The 15,553-nt window shown below is 41.4% G+C and overlaps 1 long non-coding RNA gene across 2 annotated transcripts in view; it reads left to right on the top strand.

Moving 5' to 3' along the window:
- LOC130355673 (uncharacterized) overlaps positions 1 to 14,817 on the top strand; it is an 88,728-nt gene extending 73,911 nt beyond the window's left edge. For both annotated transcript variants that reach the window (XR_008888622.1, XR_008888623.1), the window contains one exon: positions 14,166 to 14,817. This is a non-coding gene — a long non-coding RNA (uncharacterized LOC130355673). The remainder of the gene's footprint in view (positions 1 to 14,165) is intronic.
- Positions 14,818 to 15,553: the final 736 nt, after the last annotated feature.

Raw genomic sequence — 15,553 nt, 5'->3', positions numbered from 1 at the left:
TTGCATATGTGAACATTTTTTATTTTTTTTTACCTAAAATGCTTGGTTTCCCAAAATTTTTACATTTTTAAAAAGGGTAATAGCAGAAAACACCCCCCAAAATTTGAAGCCCAATTTCTCCCGATTCAGAAAACACCCCATATGGGGGTGAAAAGTGCTCTGCTGGCGCACTACAGGTCTCAGAAGAGAAGGAGTCACATTTGGCTTTTTGAAAGCAAATTTTGCTCTGGGGGCATGCCGCATTTAGGAAGCCCCTATGGTGCCAGGACAGCAAAAAAAATAACACATGGCATACCATTTTAGAAACTAGACCCCTCGGGGAACGTAACAAGGGGTTAAGTGAACCTTTATACCCCACAGGTGTTTCATGACTTTTGTATATGTAAAAAAAAATTTTTTTTTTTTACCTAAAATGCTTGTTTTCCCAAAAATTTTACATTTTCAAAAAGGGTAATAGCAGAAAATACCCCACAAAATTTGAAGCCCAATTTCTCCCGAGTACGGCGATACCCCATATGTGACCCTAAACTGTTGCCTTGAAATACGACAGGGCTCCAAAGTGAGAGCGCCATGCGCATTTGAGGCCTAAATTAGGGATTGCATAGGGGTGGACATAGGGGTATTCTACGCCAGTGATTCCCAAACAGGGTGCCTCCAGCTGTTGTAAAACTCCCAGCATGCCTGGACAGTCAGTGGCTATCTGGCAATACTGGGAGTAGTTGTTTTGCAACAGCTGGAGGCTCCGTTCTGGAAACAGTGGCGTACCAGACGTTTTTCATTTTTATTGGGGAGGGGAGGGGGGGCTGTGTAGGGGTATGTGTATATGTAGTGTTTTTTACTTTTTATTTTGTGGTAGTGTAGTGTAGTGTTTTTAGGGTACAGTCACACGGGCGGGGGGTTCACAGTAGTTTCTCGCTGGCAGTTTGAACTGCGGCAGAAAATTTGACGCAGCTCAAACTTGCAGCCGGATACTTACTGTAATCCTCCGCCCATGTGAGTGTACCCTGTACGTTCACATTGGGGGGGGAGGGAACATCCAGCTGTTGCAAAACTACAACTCCCAGCATGTACGGTCTATCAGTGCATGCTGGGAGTTGTAGTTTTGCAACCGCTGGAGGCTCCGTTTTGGAAACAGTGACGTACCAGACGTTTTTCATTTTTATTGGGGAGGGGGGCTGTGTAGGGGTATGTGTATATGTAGTGTTTTTTACTTTTTATTTTATTTTGTGGTAGTGTAGTGTAGTGTTTTTAGGGTACAGTCGCACGGGCGGGGGTTCACAGTAGTTTCTCGCTGGCAGTTTGAGCTGCGACAGAAATTTTGCCGCACCTCAAACTTGCAGCCGGATACTTACTGTAATCCTCCGCCCATGTGAGTGTACCCTGTACGTTCACATTGGGGGGGGGAAACATCCAGCTGTTGCAAAACTACAACTACCAGCATGTACGGTCTATCAGTGCATGCTGGGAGTTGTAGTTTTGCAACAGCTGGAGACACACAGGTTGGTAACAAACTCAGTGTTTTGCAACCAGTGTGCCTTCAGCTGTTGCAAAAGCTACAACCCCCAGCATGTACGGACAGCGGAAGGGCATGCTGGGTCTTGTAGTTATGCAACAGCCGGAGGCATACTACATTGGCTGGGGATGCTGGGGATTGTAGTTATGCAACAGCTGGAGACACACTGGTTTACTACTTAACTCAGTGTGCCTTCAGCTGTTGCAAAACTACAACTCTCAGCAGTCACCGACAGCCAACGTGCATGCTGGGAGTTGTAGTTATGCAACCACCAGATGCACCACTACAACTCCCAGCATGCACTTTAGCTGATTGTGCAAGCTGGGAGTTGTAGTTACACAACAGCTGAAGGTACACTTTTACATAGAAATAATGTGCCTCCAGCTGTTGCAAAACTACAAGTCCCAGCATGCCCATAAGGGCATGCTGGGAGTTGTGGTGGTCTGCCTCCTGCTGTTGCATAACTACAGCTCCCAGCATGCCCTTGTTGCATGCTGGGAGCTGTTGCTAAGCAACAGCAGGAGGCTGTCACTCACCTCCAACGATCCAGCCGCACAGGTCAGTCCCTCGTCGTCTCCGCCGCCGCCGCTGCTCCTGGGGCCCCGATCCCAACAGGGACGCTGGGGATCGGGGTCCCCAGCACCGGGGGTCGTCTTCCCGCACCCGCTCACGTCCTCCGGAAGAGGGGCGGAGCGGGTTGCGGGAGTGACACCCGCAGCAGGCGCCCTGATTGGTCGGCCGGTAATCCGGCCGACGAATCAGGGCGATCGTGAGGTGGCGCCAGTGCCACCTAACTCCTGCAGACTCTGGCTGTTCGGGGCCGTCTCTGACGGCCCCGATCAGCCAGTAATTCCGGGTCATCGGGTCACTGGAGACCCGATTGACCCGGAATCCGCCGCAGATCGCTGGACTGAATTGTCCAGCGATCTGCGGCAATCGCCGACATGGGGGGACATAATGACCCCCCTGGGCGGTATGCCGGGATGCCTGCTGAACGATTTCAGCAGGCATCCGGCTCTGGCTCCCCTCCGGCTAGCGGTGGGGGCCGGAAATGCTCAGGGCGTATCCATACGCCCTCGGTCCTTAAGGACTTGGAAACGGCCCTATGTCCTTAAGGGGTTAATAGAAGTAATTTACAAATCTGTTTAACTTTCTTGCACCAGTTGATTAAAAAATATAATGTTTTCCACCAAAGTACCCCTTTAACTTTTTTTTTACTCATTTAACTTTTTTCTTTTTTTTTTTTTTTTTATCCCCTATAGGGGGCTATACCATGCAATATTTTGATTGCATACACTGTTCAATGCTGTGCTTTGGCTCAGAATTGAGCAGTGTTCTCCTGCAAAGACTGGAGACAGCAGAGGATCACCAATTGGATGGCGAGGAGGCTTGTAAAGGCCCTCCCCCATCCTCTCAGCTGATCAGGACTTCGCGATGGTCCTGATCAGCTCCGCTGAGCTGCTGGGATCGTTTTACTTTGATTTGATTGCGTCGTCTAAAGGATTAATGCCGGTCATCAGCCGATCTGTGATGCCCGGCATTTACCCTGGGTCCTGGCTGCTGATAGCAGCCCATGAGCATGCTTTAAACACTGGCAGTGGGACCATGGCGTACAAGTACCAGGACGTAAGGGTATACCCATACACCCTTCATCCTTAAGGTGATACTGTTCAACTAAAAAATATTGTTTGTGAGGGGATATTTATTCTTCAGACCAGTAATACATATTATCAGCATCTAACTCCTCCCTCACATGTGACTGAGATAATCAAAAATTATTTAGCCCCCAGGTCTGTGATTAAACCTCTGCTGCCTTAGACAGTAGGACCTGCCTCTCCTGCCTCCTCCCACTATCTTCCAACTCCTCTATCTCTGTTTCCTGGACTCTGAGGCCTTAGAGCATCCTCCTCATACAGAGAGGTGATATCAGGAGCAGGATATGGGGGAGGTCCCTACTACACTGTGTCAGGGAGTAGCAGTCAGTCTTAGTGGGATCAGAGTAGCCTCGTCACAATTGAGGCCTCTGGGATCCCCATAGCTATATTACTGGTTACAAAAGTTACCCAACAATTTGTCAACCCTACAATGATTTGTATATTACAATTTAATTGGGCTAATGTGCCCCTTTTCTCTGTTCTTGAATGTCACTCTCGCCCAGGTCACTGCACTGGTTGACAATTAACTGGTCACTGCACTAGTTGACTAAAAATGCAGGTTAAACTTAACATTGTCACCCACAAAGCTCTCCACAGCACTGCACCTCTCTACAACCCCTCCCTTATCTGTTTTATTCCCCCCTAAGGGTGCATTCACACCACGTTTTTGCAATATTTACCGTATCAGGTTTTTGATGAAAAACGGATTCCTCAAAACCTGTCTAAACTGTATCAAAGCGTGTGTACAAATTTTAAACCGTATACGCTTTAAAAAATTATGTCCAGTTGCATCCGTTTTTTAAGAAAAAAAAATGTTTTTTTAACTTTTCACTCCATTATGAATAAAGTTTCCCTTGTTTGATTGAAATTCCAAGAAAAAAAACTATTCAAAGTCAAAAACCATATGGTGCAAACCGGATGGAACCATATGCACTTAATGTTCTGTACGGTTCCCATTGACTCCCATGTTAAAAAAAACAAAAACGTATGTGGTTTAATAGGGATTTTCAACTGGATCAAAAACCGTGGTAGGCTACGGTTTTGGGTACGGGGAAAAAACGGACAAAACCGTACAAGATGCAAAACAGATGCAACCGGTTGCATCATTTGGCATACGGTTTTCAATGGAGAGTCACTGCATACGGTTTTCAATACAGTTCCATAGGGTTTTCACATTGAAAATGTATACAGGAACTGTTAATGATCTGAGGCTCAATATTCAATGGCAATATCCCTTACCCCTGTTTAATCATCTTGCAGTACATTGACTTTTCATTGGGGTGGAATCTGTTTTCTGCAGATAAGTTGCACTTGAATGGAAGGGAGTCTGTTGGGCAGAGGGAAAAAGTTCTATCTGAATCAGTTAAGCTAGTGGGGGGACAAAGCAACAATTTAAGGGACAGATATGTCTGAAAGGAGTCAGAATATAGCGATGGATAGAGAAGTTAACTTTTGAGGGAAGATAATTCTCTCCAAATATAATGGCAAGGAACTGGTACAAGACAAATGACGTGCCTATTTTTAAAAAGGGCCCTGGCTCCTGGTAATTATTGCCCACACCCTACGTCTGACCTAACCCTGGGGGGGGATTGAGCGAACATATTTGCCCGAGGAAGATGCAAGATGGCGTGAAACCACAGGGTTTTGCAAGATGGAAGAAAATGAGCAGAATAAATTGAACTTTTATGAAAAAGTAAGAATTGTGCTACCCTATGTTTATGATGCTATGCTATCTTTGTTGACTTCCCAGCATTTGTTCATAATTAGTAATGAATTATTTGGATCAGAGTAAATGATGAATAAATGAAAGTAAAAGGTTACCAATTCTTGTAAATTTCACACACACGCATAAATAAACACAGCCACACACACCCACATACCCACCCACAGACATGCATAAACATACACAGAACACGCGCACATATGCACTCAATAATAATTACTATAGTAGATTTTTCTGTCTTCTACTCTCAATTTCCCTCCGTGTCTTGATTTGTTTCCATGTGACCCCTTTCTATTTTCTTCTTCTTCCTTTTCCCCTTCCTACAGAAGACATGCCGTCTTTCATTTTCCAGCTTATATTGCAGCACATTAGGCAAATGTTATGTCAAATTGTGGATGCACTTTTTGTTTTCTCAGATGGCTAACAAGGCCTCATTTGTAAAAAGTCAAGAAATGGACTTCCCAGCAGGAAGCCAATGAAATGTCATTGGGATTAAGCAATATGAATACAGGAACTAATGACTATGGTTAGCAGATGTAAGGAAGCTATTCTGTGCTGAAGTCTCTCAACTGGATGTTTTCCGAGACCTTCACAATAAATTTGGTGAATTAAATAGAAACAAATGTGTTTCTTTTAATTAATTGTTATGCCACATTTATAGATTTTATAAAAAGCCAGAATTTAATATGGCTCCTTGTGTAATATATTTACTGCTTCAGACATTTTATCATAGGGTAGTATGATACCCACTGTAAGGCTAGCTTTACATTTTAAAATAGTCTTTGTTAAAAGATTACGTTGGCATATGTTATACTGGTGTATACCTATGATTTTTTTGGGAGGAACTGTGAAGAATTAGCCCTATTGAAAGACATCCTGAATGACATGGAGCTACTACTCATGTGAAGCTGTTGTATCACTGCAACAAATTCATAGCATATCCAGCAGAAATTTGCAGCAGAAATGTGTTGGATCATAATCTGTCATGTGAACATAGTCTTAACTTGCAGACAGGGTTTTATTTAAAGGGAAAATGTCACTAAATTTATGCTGCCCTATCAGAGGAGGTTAAGCGGGAACTTGAGAAAAACGCTGTTCTTCTTTTCTTAGTAGCTTCAGTTGATGCTCAGTAGTTCAGGATATTCACGAGCAGCCGTTACGGTCAGCCCACCTGCCAGTGATTGGCAGCATTCTGTCCCTACTGGTCACAGACAGAACGCTGCCAGTCACTGATGGGTGGGTTGGCCAGAACGGCTGCTCATGAATATCCTGAACTACTGAGCTTGTGTTCACTCATGGGTCTATAAAGCCATGGGGCAAAGCATTCATTTTAAACCTCAAACCACTAAGGGCCCATTCACACTACATCATTTCTGAGCGGGAATTCTACTCAGAAATTATGGTGCAGCAGTGATTACAAATTTTTGGGAGGAAAATTTTTTTTACAAATTTTGGGAAGGAGATACATGGGTCACCTGTTTGAGAGGGATATTTTCGTGGCTTCTGAGAAGATTAAAAGGAGCTATGGAATTTTGGATTGATTTAAGATTCAATTTATTCAGCTCTATAATGGTCTATAATTTATTCAGCTCTAAATGTAACTAAAGACACAGTTTTGTTCATGGATAATTCTCACCAATTGAGGGGGGGGGGGTCATTTCTCTCAGAGACATACAAGAATTTGGTTGTATATGTAAGTAAATATTAAAGAATTTGTAATGGGCATGTATTGCCAGTTTAGTCTGGAATGTTGCTAACCCAATTGTTCATGCAAACTGTCCCATAGGACTTTTATTGGCCACATTCAATTTCCAATGTATGGCAAGCTTAAAGGGGTACTCCACTGGAAAACATTTTTTTTTTTTAATCAACTGATGACAGAAAGTTAAACAGATTTGTAAATTACCTCTATTAATAAAATCTTATTGCTTTTAGTACTGCTGCTGTATGTTCCACAGGAAGTTCTTTTCTATTTGAATTTCCTTTCTGTCTGACCACAGTACTCTCTGCTGACACCTCTGTCCATGTCAGAAACTGTCCAGAGCAGGAGAGGTTTTCTATGGGGATTTGCTCCTACTCTGGACAGTTCCTAAAATGTACAGACGTGTTAGCAGAGAGCACTGTGGTCAGATTGAAAGGAAATTCCAAAATAAAAGAACTTCCTGTGGAGCAAACAAAAGCTTGTAAGTACTAGAAAGATTAAGATTTTTTTTTAATAGAAGTATTTTACAAATCTGTTTAACTTTCTGGCACCAGTTGATAAAAAAAAAAAAAAAAAACGTTTTCCAGCGGAGTACCCCTTTAAGACTGTCTAGTTTACACCGTCTAAAAATTAGACAATTTAAGTAAATCTGCCCAAAGTGTCTCGGGTACAGGTACTTGGTACCACATGCTGTGGTCAAAATTGGTTTGTAAAGCAAAACAAATAAATAAATATGTTCAGAACATATTTTAATTCAACTCAAAATGTACAGAGCCCCTTTGGTGATATCTAATATATATATATATATATATATATATATATATATATATGTAGAATCAAGTAAGAAAAAACGCTGCGACTCACCACCTTCAAGCTTTTTTTTATTGCCGTCACATCGTCAGTACAGGTACAACTTGCGGTGAATCAACATCGGGGTGCAAAGGGGAGAGAGGGTAGAGTGGACGCTGCGGGTAGGTCCCTAGTCTAGGGACCTCCCCGCAGCGTCCACTCTACCCTCTCTCCCCTTTGCACAGCCCCGATGTCGATTCACCGCAAGTTGTACCTGTACTGACGATGTGATGGCAATAATGAAAAGCTTGAAGGTGGTGAGTCGCAGCGTTTTTTCTTACTTGATTCTACATACAAGTTGTCAAATGTTCATTGCTTTGCACCCCACCTAGCTACGGGACTGTTTGAGCACCTGTCTCATAGGTTGTTACAGAAGGATACGCTGTGCCTGGCCTGTCCTCTCTTGCATATATATACAATTACCAGAGAAAATATGGGCTATATAGTATAGTAACATACAGTTCTGAAGAAATCTCTTTTTGAGGTTCGGGATGCAGCCTACTGATCTTTTCCTAGCTTTTAGGAAAATGCTGCCTTTTTGGAAGTAACATTTTTGATTTTCTTCTGGATTATCAGCAAAGAACAGATCAGTCTGAGATGTATGCATTACACCTTTTATCTGCTCTGTGAAAATTGCCTAAATGATTTTAGTGTAGAAAATAAGTGTTACGGCTAAATTGCTTCAATAAAGGTCTTGGAAAACATTACTTGTGAACTGAAGTATAAAGCAATATTAATCTAATATATTTTACCATTTAAATAGTGTGATTAATAAGCAATATTATCTAGAAAGGCTTTCTAATGACACTTTAGCAGTCTTGTAAACACAAGAATCACATGCAATTAAACTCATTATTGTTCTGCCAGTTCTTTGTTTGAATACAAAATAGATATTATTGGACAGCGGCTTGGCAAATGTAAATCATCAAAAACACAGGACCTCATGTTTATTATTTATAGTCATAATTTTTTAGGAATTGTATGTTAGAGCTGGAGTAGAAAAGCAATAGGGATGAAAAGGCTGCAAACAGACATCTGAGGGGACCCAAACGTACCTCAGACCTAGCATAGGTTTTGTTAAAGGTCAAATGCTATTAACTATGGACAGAACTGAATCTAGTTTACACTGTTTGCATTTGTTACACTTTTAGCTATAAACCGCATTGATTTATGAAAGTGTCTTGCACAGCAAAAAGCTAAAATATTGTAAATGTAGATGACAGCACTTATTTAAGTGTATGCATATATAGATGGCTATTTTAGCAGGTAGATTTAATTAAACCAAGAAGCAGGTAAAGCATCTTCTCCTTTAACATCTCTTCTTTCTCTAATGTCCATGACATATTGGCCAAGAAACATCAAGGATTTTAATTTAGATCAAAGGCTCCATACACATGTGACAGCTTTCTCTCCCAATTCGCCCATCCAGTTGAAATCCCAACCATCAGTAGACTGAGCGGGGAGAAGCATGCGGTAGCATCCTTCAATACTTGCCTCACAGCGATCTACTTCCTATGGCCACATATAAGTCTATGGGGCAGTCCTGTGAAGCATGTAGATCACTGTGAACCGGCAGCAGTAGTGTGCGTCTCTCCACTTTTGTACTGATCCATGGAGATTTCAGCACTGGGTAGCCATATTAGTCCAGTGATGCAGAGGCAAATTCAAAAATGTTGCAGTAGCTTGTAATACCTTTTTTTTTTTTATTGGACTAACATAATTTTGTAGAGACAAGCTTGTCCAGTGGGGCAAAAAAAAAAAAAAATGTTTAGTCAGCCACCAATTGTGAAAGTTCTCCCACTTAAAAAGATGAGAGAGGCCTGTAAAATGTCATCATAGGTATACCTCAAATATGAGAAACATAATGAGAAAAAAAAAATTATGGTGGAAAATAAATATTTGGCCACCTACAAACAAGCAAGATTTCTGGCTCTCACAGACCTTTAGCTTCTTTAAGAGTCTCCTCTGTCTTCCACTCGTTACCTGTATTAATGGCACCTGTTTGAACTTATCAGTATAAAAGACACCTGTCCACAACCTCAGACAGTCACACTCCAAACTCCACTATTGCCAAGACCAAAGAGCTGTCGAAGGACACCAGAAACAAAATTGTAGACCTGAACTAGGCTGCGAAGACTGAATCTGCAATAGGCAAGCAGCTTGGTGTGAAGAAATCAACTGTGGGAGCAATTATTAGAAAATGGAAGACATATAAGACCACTGATAATCTCCCTTGATCTGGGGCTCCATGCAAGATCTCACCCTGTGGTGTCAAAATGATCACAAGAACGGTGAGCAAAAATCCCAGAACTACATGGGGGGACCTAGTGAATCACCTGCAGAGAGCTGGGAGCAAAGAAACAAAGGCTACCATCGGTAACACACTACGCTGCCAGGGATTCAAATCATGGAGTGCCAGACGTGTCCCCCTCCCCCTGCTTAAGCCAGTACATGTCCGGGCCTGTCTGAAGTTTGCTAGAGAACGTTTGGATGATCCAGAAGAGTATTGGGAGAATGTCATATGTTCAAATGAAACCAAAGTGGAATATTTTGGTAAATACTCAACTTGTTGTGTTTGGAGGTGAAAGAATGCTGAGTTGCATCCAAAGAACACCATACCTACTGTGAACCATGGTGGTGGACTCATCATGCTTTGAGGCTGTTTTTCTACTAATGGACCAGGACAACTGATCCGTGTAAAGGAAAGAATTAATGAGGCCATGTATTGTGAGATTTTGAGTGAAAACCTCCTTCCATCAGCAAGGGCATTGAAGATGAAACGTGGCTGGGTCTTTCAGCATGATAATGTTCCCAAACACACCGCCCGGGCAATGAAGGAGAGGCTTCATAAGAAGCATTTCAAGGTCCTGGAGTAGCTAGTCAGTCTCCAGATCTCAAACCAATAGAAAACCTTTGGAGGGAGTTCAAAGTCAGTGTTGCCCAGCAACAGCCCCAAAACATCACTGCTCTAGAGGAGATCTGCATGGAGGAATGGGCCAAAATACCAGCAACAGTGTGTGAAAGCCTTGTGAAGACTTTCAGAAAACGTTTGACCACTATCATTGCCAATAAAGGGTACCGTATTTTTCGCCGTATAAGACGCCCTTTTTTTTCCCCAAAACTTGGGGGAATAGGTCGGTGCGTCTTATACGGTGAAACAAACCCCTATTGTGGCGGTCACTGCGGCCATCAACGGCCGGGACCCGCGGCTAATACAGGACATCACTGATCGCGGTGATGCCCTGTATTAACCCTTCAGACGCGGCGATCAAAGCTGACCGCCGCGTCTGAAGGGAAAGTGACACTAACCCGGCTGTTCAGTCGGGCTGTTCGGGACCGCCGCGATTTCACCGCGGCGGTCCCGAACAGCCCGACTGAATAGCCGGGTTAGTGCTTACAGGACACCGGGGGGGACCTTACCTGCCTCCTCGGTGTCTTCTCCATTCAGGGATCCCCTGTATGCCGGCGCTCTCCTTCCTCGTCATCACGTCGTTGCGTACGAGCGTCGGCGTGCGTAACGACGTGATGGCGGCGACGGAGAGCGAGGATACCCGGCCGGCAGCAGAGACGTTCCAGAGCGACGGGAACATGGCGACAGTGATGGAGCAACATCCAGGGCAGCGGTGACGGGTCCGGAGCGGCGGGGACACGTGAGTGTTACCTCCTCCTGCAGTGGTCTTCAATCTGTGGACCTCCAGATGTTGCAAAACTACAACTCCCAGCATGCCCGGACAGCCAACGGCTGTCCGAGCATGCTGGGAGTTGTAGTTTTGCAACATCTGGAGGTCCGCAGGTTGAAGACCACTATTGGGTTCAAAATCTTTATTTTTTTAGATTTTGCCCCTAAAAATTGGGTGCGTCTTATACACCGGTGCGTCCTATAGGACGAAAAATACGGTATATAACAAAGTATTGAGATGAACTTTTGTTATAACCAAATACTTATTTTCCACCATAATTTGCAAATAAATTCTTTAAAAATCGGACAATGTGATTTTATGGATTTTTTTTCTCATAGTTGAGGTATACCTATGATGAAAATTACAGGCCTCTCTCATCTTTTTAAGTGGGAGAACTTGCACAATTGGTGGCTGACTAAATACTTTTTTGCCCCACATTCTGCCATATTCTGGCATATTTTCTGCAAGTTGCTGAAATAAACTGTCCTGTAGAAATCCGCATCAAAAAAGAGCTTGGATATATTTTTTGTGCATTTTCTAAATTTACTGTTCTTTCTTTTCTGGAACTCATTTGTTGCATGCAAAGCCTATGTTACAAAACAAAATGTTAAAATGCTCCACAGATCTTTCTGGATATGAAAAGTTGAGATCATCAATAATAAAGGCATAGAAAATTTGGAGCATGAATACACAGATTTGAAAACCTCATATCGCTCTGCTGTGACTAGATTCTATAAGATACATGTATTATTGTGCAGAGTAAAAAAAAAAGAAGTTTAGTTTAAACTACAGACAGCACTTTTAATATGCTTCAGTGCCTATTTAGTCACTACTCTAATACATCAACCATTCTCAATGGCAGGCAAAATTCTCAGCACACCAGTTACTACTTCCATGGATTGGAAGACCACTCCTCATATACTGTACATAGGTAGGAGTGCGTAGAGCTTGTCTCAGGAAGACCCTTTTAGTGAAACTGGAGAAGGAAGGAAAGGATGAAACACCAATCACCTGTAGCATTAAAATAGTGAGGTAAATGAGGTTGATTTTTACATGACAAAGTCACCTGTGAAGTTCTTTTTTTTAAATTTATTGGCCCTGATTTACTAAGAATAGATTGTAGTTTTCTTTGTGGATTTTTATTCCCGACAAGTATTTTCCCACAGTATTTACTAATGTTTCCCTATGTTTTGAACTTTTACCTATGTTTTTATTTAATTTTTTTTTTTTTTACAACTGCTCTTAGCTGTGGGGTATTCCAGAGCTCAAATCCACCACATTTTCTGTGGAAACATTAGTAAATATGTTGGGATTTTCAAAAATATTCGGGAAATGCCCCTTTTTGATGGCCGCACCCCCTTTCCCAATGGTCATGCTTCTTTTCAGGTTTTTTAAAGTAAAATGGAGTGTTGTTCTGTTTATTTTTTTATTTTTTTGGTCGCAAATTCTGGCGCAGACACAATTTGTGGTACCAAATTCTTGCGCACTGCGCCACTTATTGGCACACAGTTGGACAAAACTGGTCGGGTTTACAATAGTAAATCAGGGCCATTGTCTGGGAAGTAGAAAAAATTGTCAATGTAAGCAACTGTGCAACTTCAACAAGTGCAAAGTGTGTTGAATAGACAACTGGTCAGGGAATCTCCCATATGGCAGGTCTTTTTGAGCATTTCAAAATGCAGTGGTTATCACATTTCAAGTAAAGACAACTGTTGTAAACTGTTTACATGGTCCTGGACACCCAAAGTTCATTGATGTGCAAGGGAAGCAAAGGCTAGCCTCTGCCAGTTAGGATTCTGCAGAAGAATGACAATAGCACAAAGTTAACGCTGACAATGATAGAGTAGAGAATAGGAGTCATAATACAATGTGCATTGCAACATACTGCATGGGGCTGAGAAGCTGCACACCAGCCAAAGTCACAAGGGTCACATGCTGACCCAGTCGTATTTAAAAAATAACTTCAATGGCACTTGAGCATCAGAACTGGACATACCACTAGGAAAAGGTGACCTGGCCTGATGAATCACCTTTTTATTTATATCATATAAATGGCCAGGTGTGTGCATCTCTAGAAAATGATGGCACCGGTTTGAACCATGTTTCGAACACTGGTGGTATGATGCTCAAGGCAATGCTTTGGGAAACTTTGGGCTCTGGCATTCATCGGAATGTTACTATGAGATGCATCACCTATATAAACATTGCTGCAGAATAAGTATGCCCCTTCATGGTAAAGGTATTCCCTAATGGCAGTGGTCTCTTTCAGTAAGATTATGCACCCTGTCAAACTTTAAAAAGTGTTCAGGAATGTCTGAGGAGCATGAAAAAGAGTTCAAGGTGTTTACTTGGCCTTCAAACTCCCCAGTTCTCAATCCGATTCAGCATTTGTGACATATGCTGGAAAAAACAAGCCCAAGCCATGGAGGATGCACCTTAATAATAACTCTTTATTTATATAGCACACACAGATTCCACAATGCTGTACACTCAAATTAGTCTCTGTCCCCATTGGGGCTCACAGTCTAAACCTATCAGTATGTTTTGTAGTGTGGGAGGAAACTGGAGTACCTGGAGAAAACCCACGTAAACATGGAGAGAACATACAAACTCTTTGCGTTGGTCGGCTTTGAATCCAGGATCCCAGCATTGCAAAACAACAGTGCTAACCACCATGCTGCCTTACAACTCAGGACTTAAAGGACAGGTCACCTTGATGGGACAGAGCAATTTTCGTGGCATGGGGGAAACAATACACTATAAGGCCGGACGGGGGTTTTAATGGTATAGTTGATCAATATATGTGGCCTTTTAACAATCTTACCAATTTCTGTATGGTCCATGTGAGAATTCCCCAATAAATTATCAAAAAAGGCAATTTATTTCTATTAAGCGTAATTCAATATGTTTATTATATGTAATCTACAATCCTATATCTTTTCTCTACAGTATTTATCTGTCCCTATTTTGTATCGGTTAAATAAATGTCATCTATACTCATATACTGTACTGTATAAAGATAGATTTTATTTCCTCATTTCAGATTTAACTGTCAATGTGTAAACGTCAGGAAAATCTGAGAAGCTGGCGATAGAATGAAGGCAATGGTATATCTAAAGAAAGAACTGCTTTTGATGTAAATAACCTTTATATGTATTATCTATATTTATGAGCCAGAAACTCTCATAGGAAACAATGGAAATTCCATTGGAATTCTTCCTTCATGATTTCTCTTTATATATTTTTCTGAAATAGTTTGTCTTAACTGTTTAATTCTTTTTTTTAATTTTTTTATTTAGTAATGCCTATATTACTGTATGTCATTGTGCATTTCATTGTAGAGTTTGCCTGCGTGGACTAGCTTAAAACTGCCTGGGCTTGCCATTCTACACACTTAGACTCCAGTGTTTTCATAACTTTATCCCAACGTAATTGGCTCTGATAATGTTTAGTCAGCAATTCATAGCTATTATTCACACCACTTTCAAGTGCCCCAAAAGTAGCTGTCATTCAATTGTATTGGAAAGACCAGACAATCACTGTTTTATGATCTTAAATTTATATAATAGATGTTTTTAATAAAAGACAACCATGTACTGCTTTTTTTTTTGCTTGTTTACTTTTTCTATGTAAAAGGCATAGCCATACGTCTTTATACAGTTCTCTGTTATTACATAAAAAGTATATACTTCTTCCTGTAATGTGTTTTCTTTGTAAAAAAAATAAATTAAAATACGGATGTGTAAAACATATGGAATAAGGCTTTACTTTTTTCCACATATCCAATTGTCTCTAACGTAAGGAGCAATATATATATGTATATGTAAGGATACATATAGTGGTATGTGGTATGCTATGGCATTCTCCTACTCAAAAAAACATACACTGGTGTAAAGAAGGTAAAATGTATTTAAAGGTATGCACTTTTGAGCTATGCTTTACTTAGTAAAGTTTATAGGTATGTCAATCATCATATTTCAATGTGTTTTTTTCGGCATTGAAATGTATTTGTTTACCAGTTAGCCAAATCATGATGTAAATAGTCCTTGAGACTGGCCCACTGTCAGAAATGTCACTTAAGTCCCATTCACATCATGTTATGTTAGGGGTTATGTTGCCGGTAACATCAGCACAGTATTCCACCTTATACCAAAGCATACCACTGGCTTCGCCATTGATCTCAATAGACCAAATATAGTCTAGTAATCACTACTTTAAGTCTGCTTACTGAAGGTATATACTTTGTTTGCCAAACTAAAAATGATAGTCTTGTCTTCATTATCACAATGACAAAGCTGATTCTTTGCTCATAAAGAATTGGTTTACCTTGTCTATTCTGACAAATATACAGAAGAGTGCCATAACTACATCCCCATGCGATGATATAATGTGTGCCAGGTTTGTACTGAGAGTGATCCTTGCATTACACAT

Source organism: Hyla sarda, chromosome 2 (genome assembly GCF_029499605.1).
Source record: "Hyla sarda isolate aHylSar1 chromosome 2, aHylSar1.hap1, whole genome shotgun sequence".
Taxonomy (NCBI): domain Eukaryota; kingdom Metazoa; phylum Chordata; class Amphibia; order Anura; family Hylidae; genus Hyla; species Hyla sarda.
The sequence above is the reverse complement of the archived record's forward strand: the minus strand, read 5'-3'. Positions and strand labels throughout refer to the sequence as shown.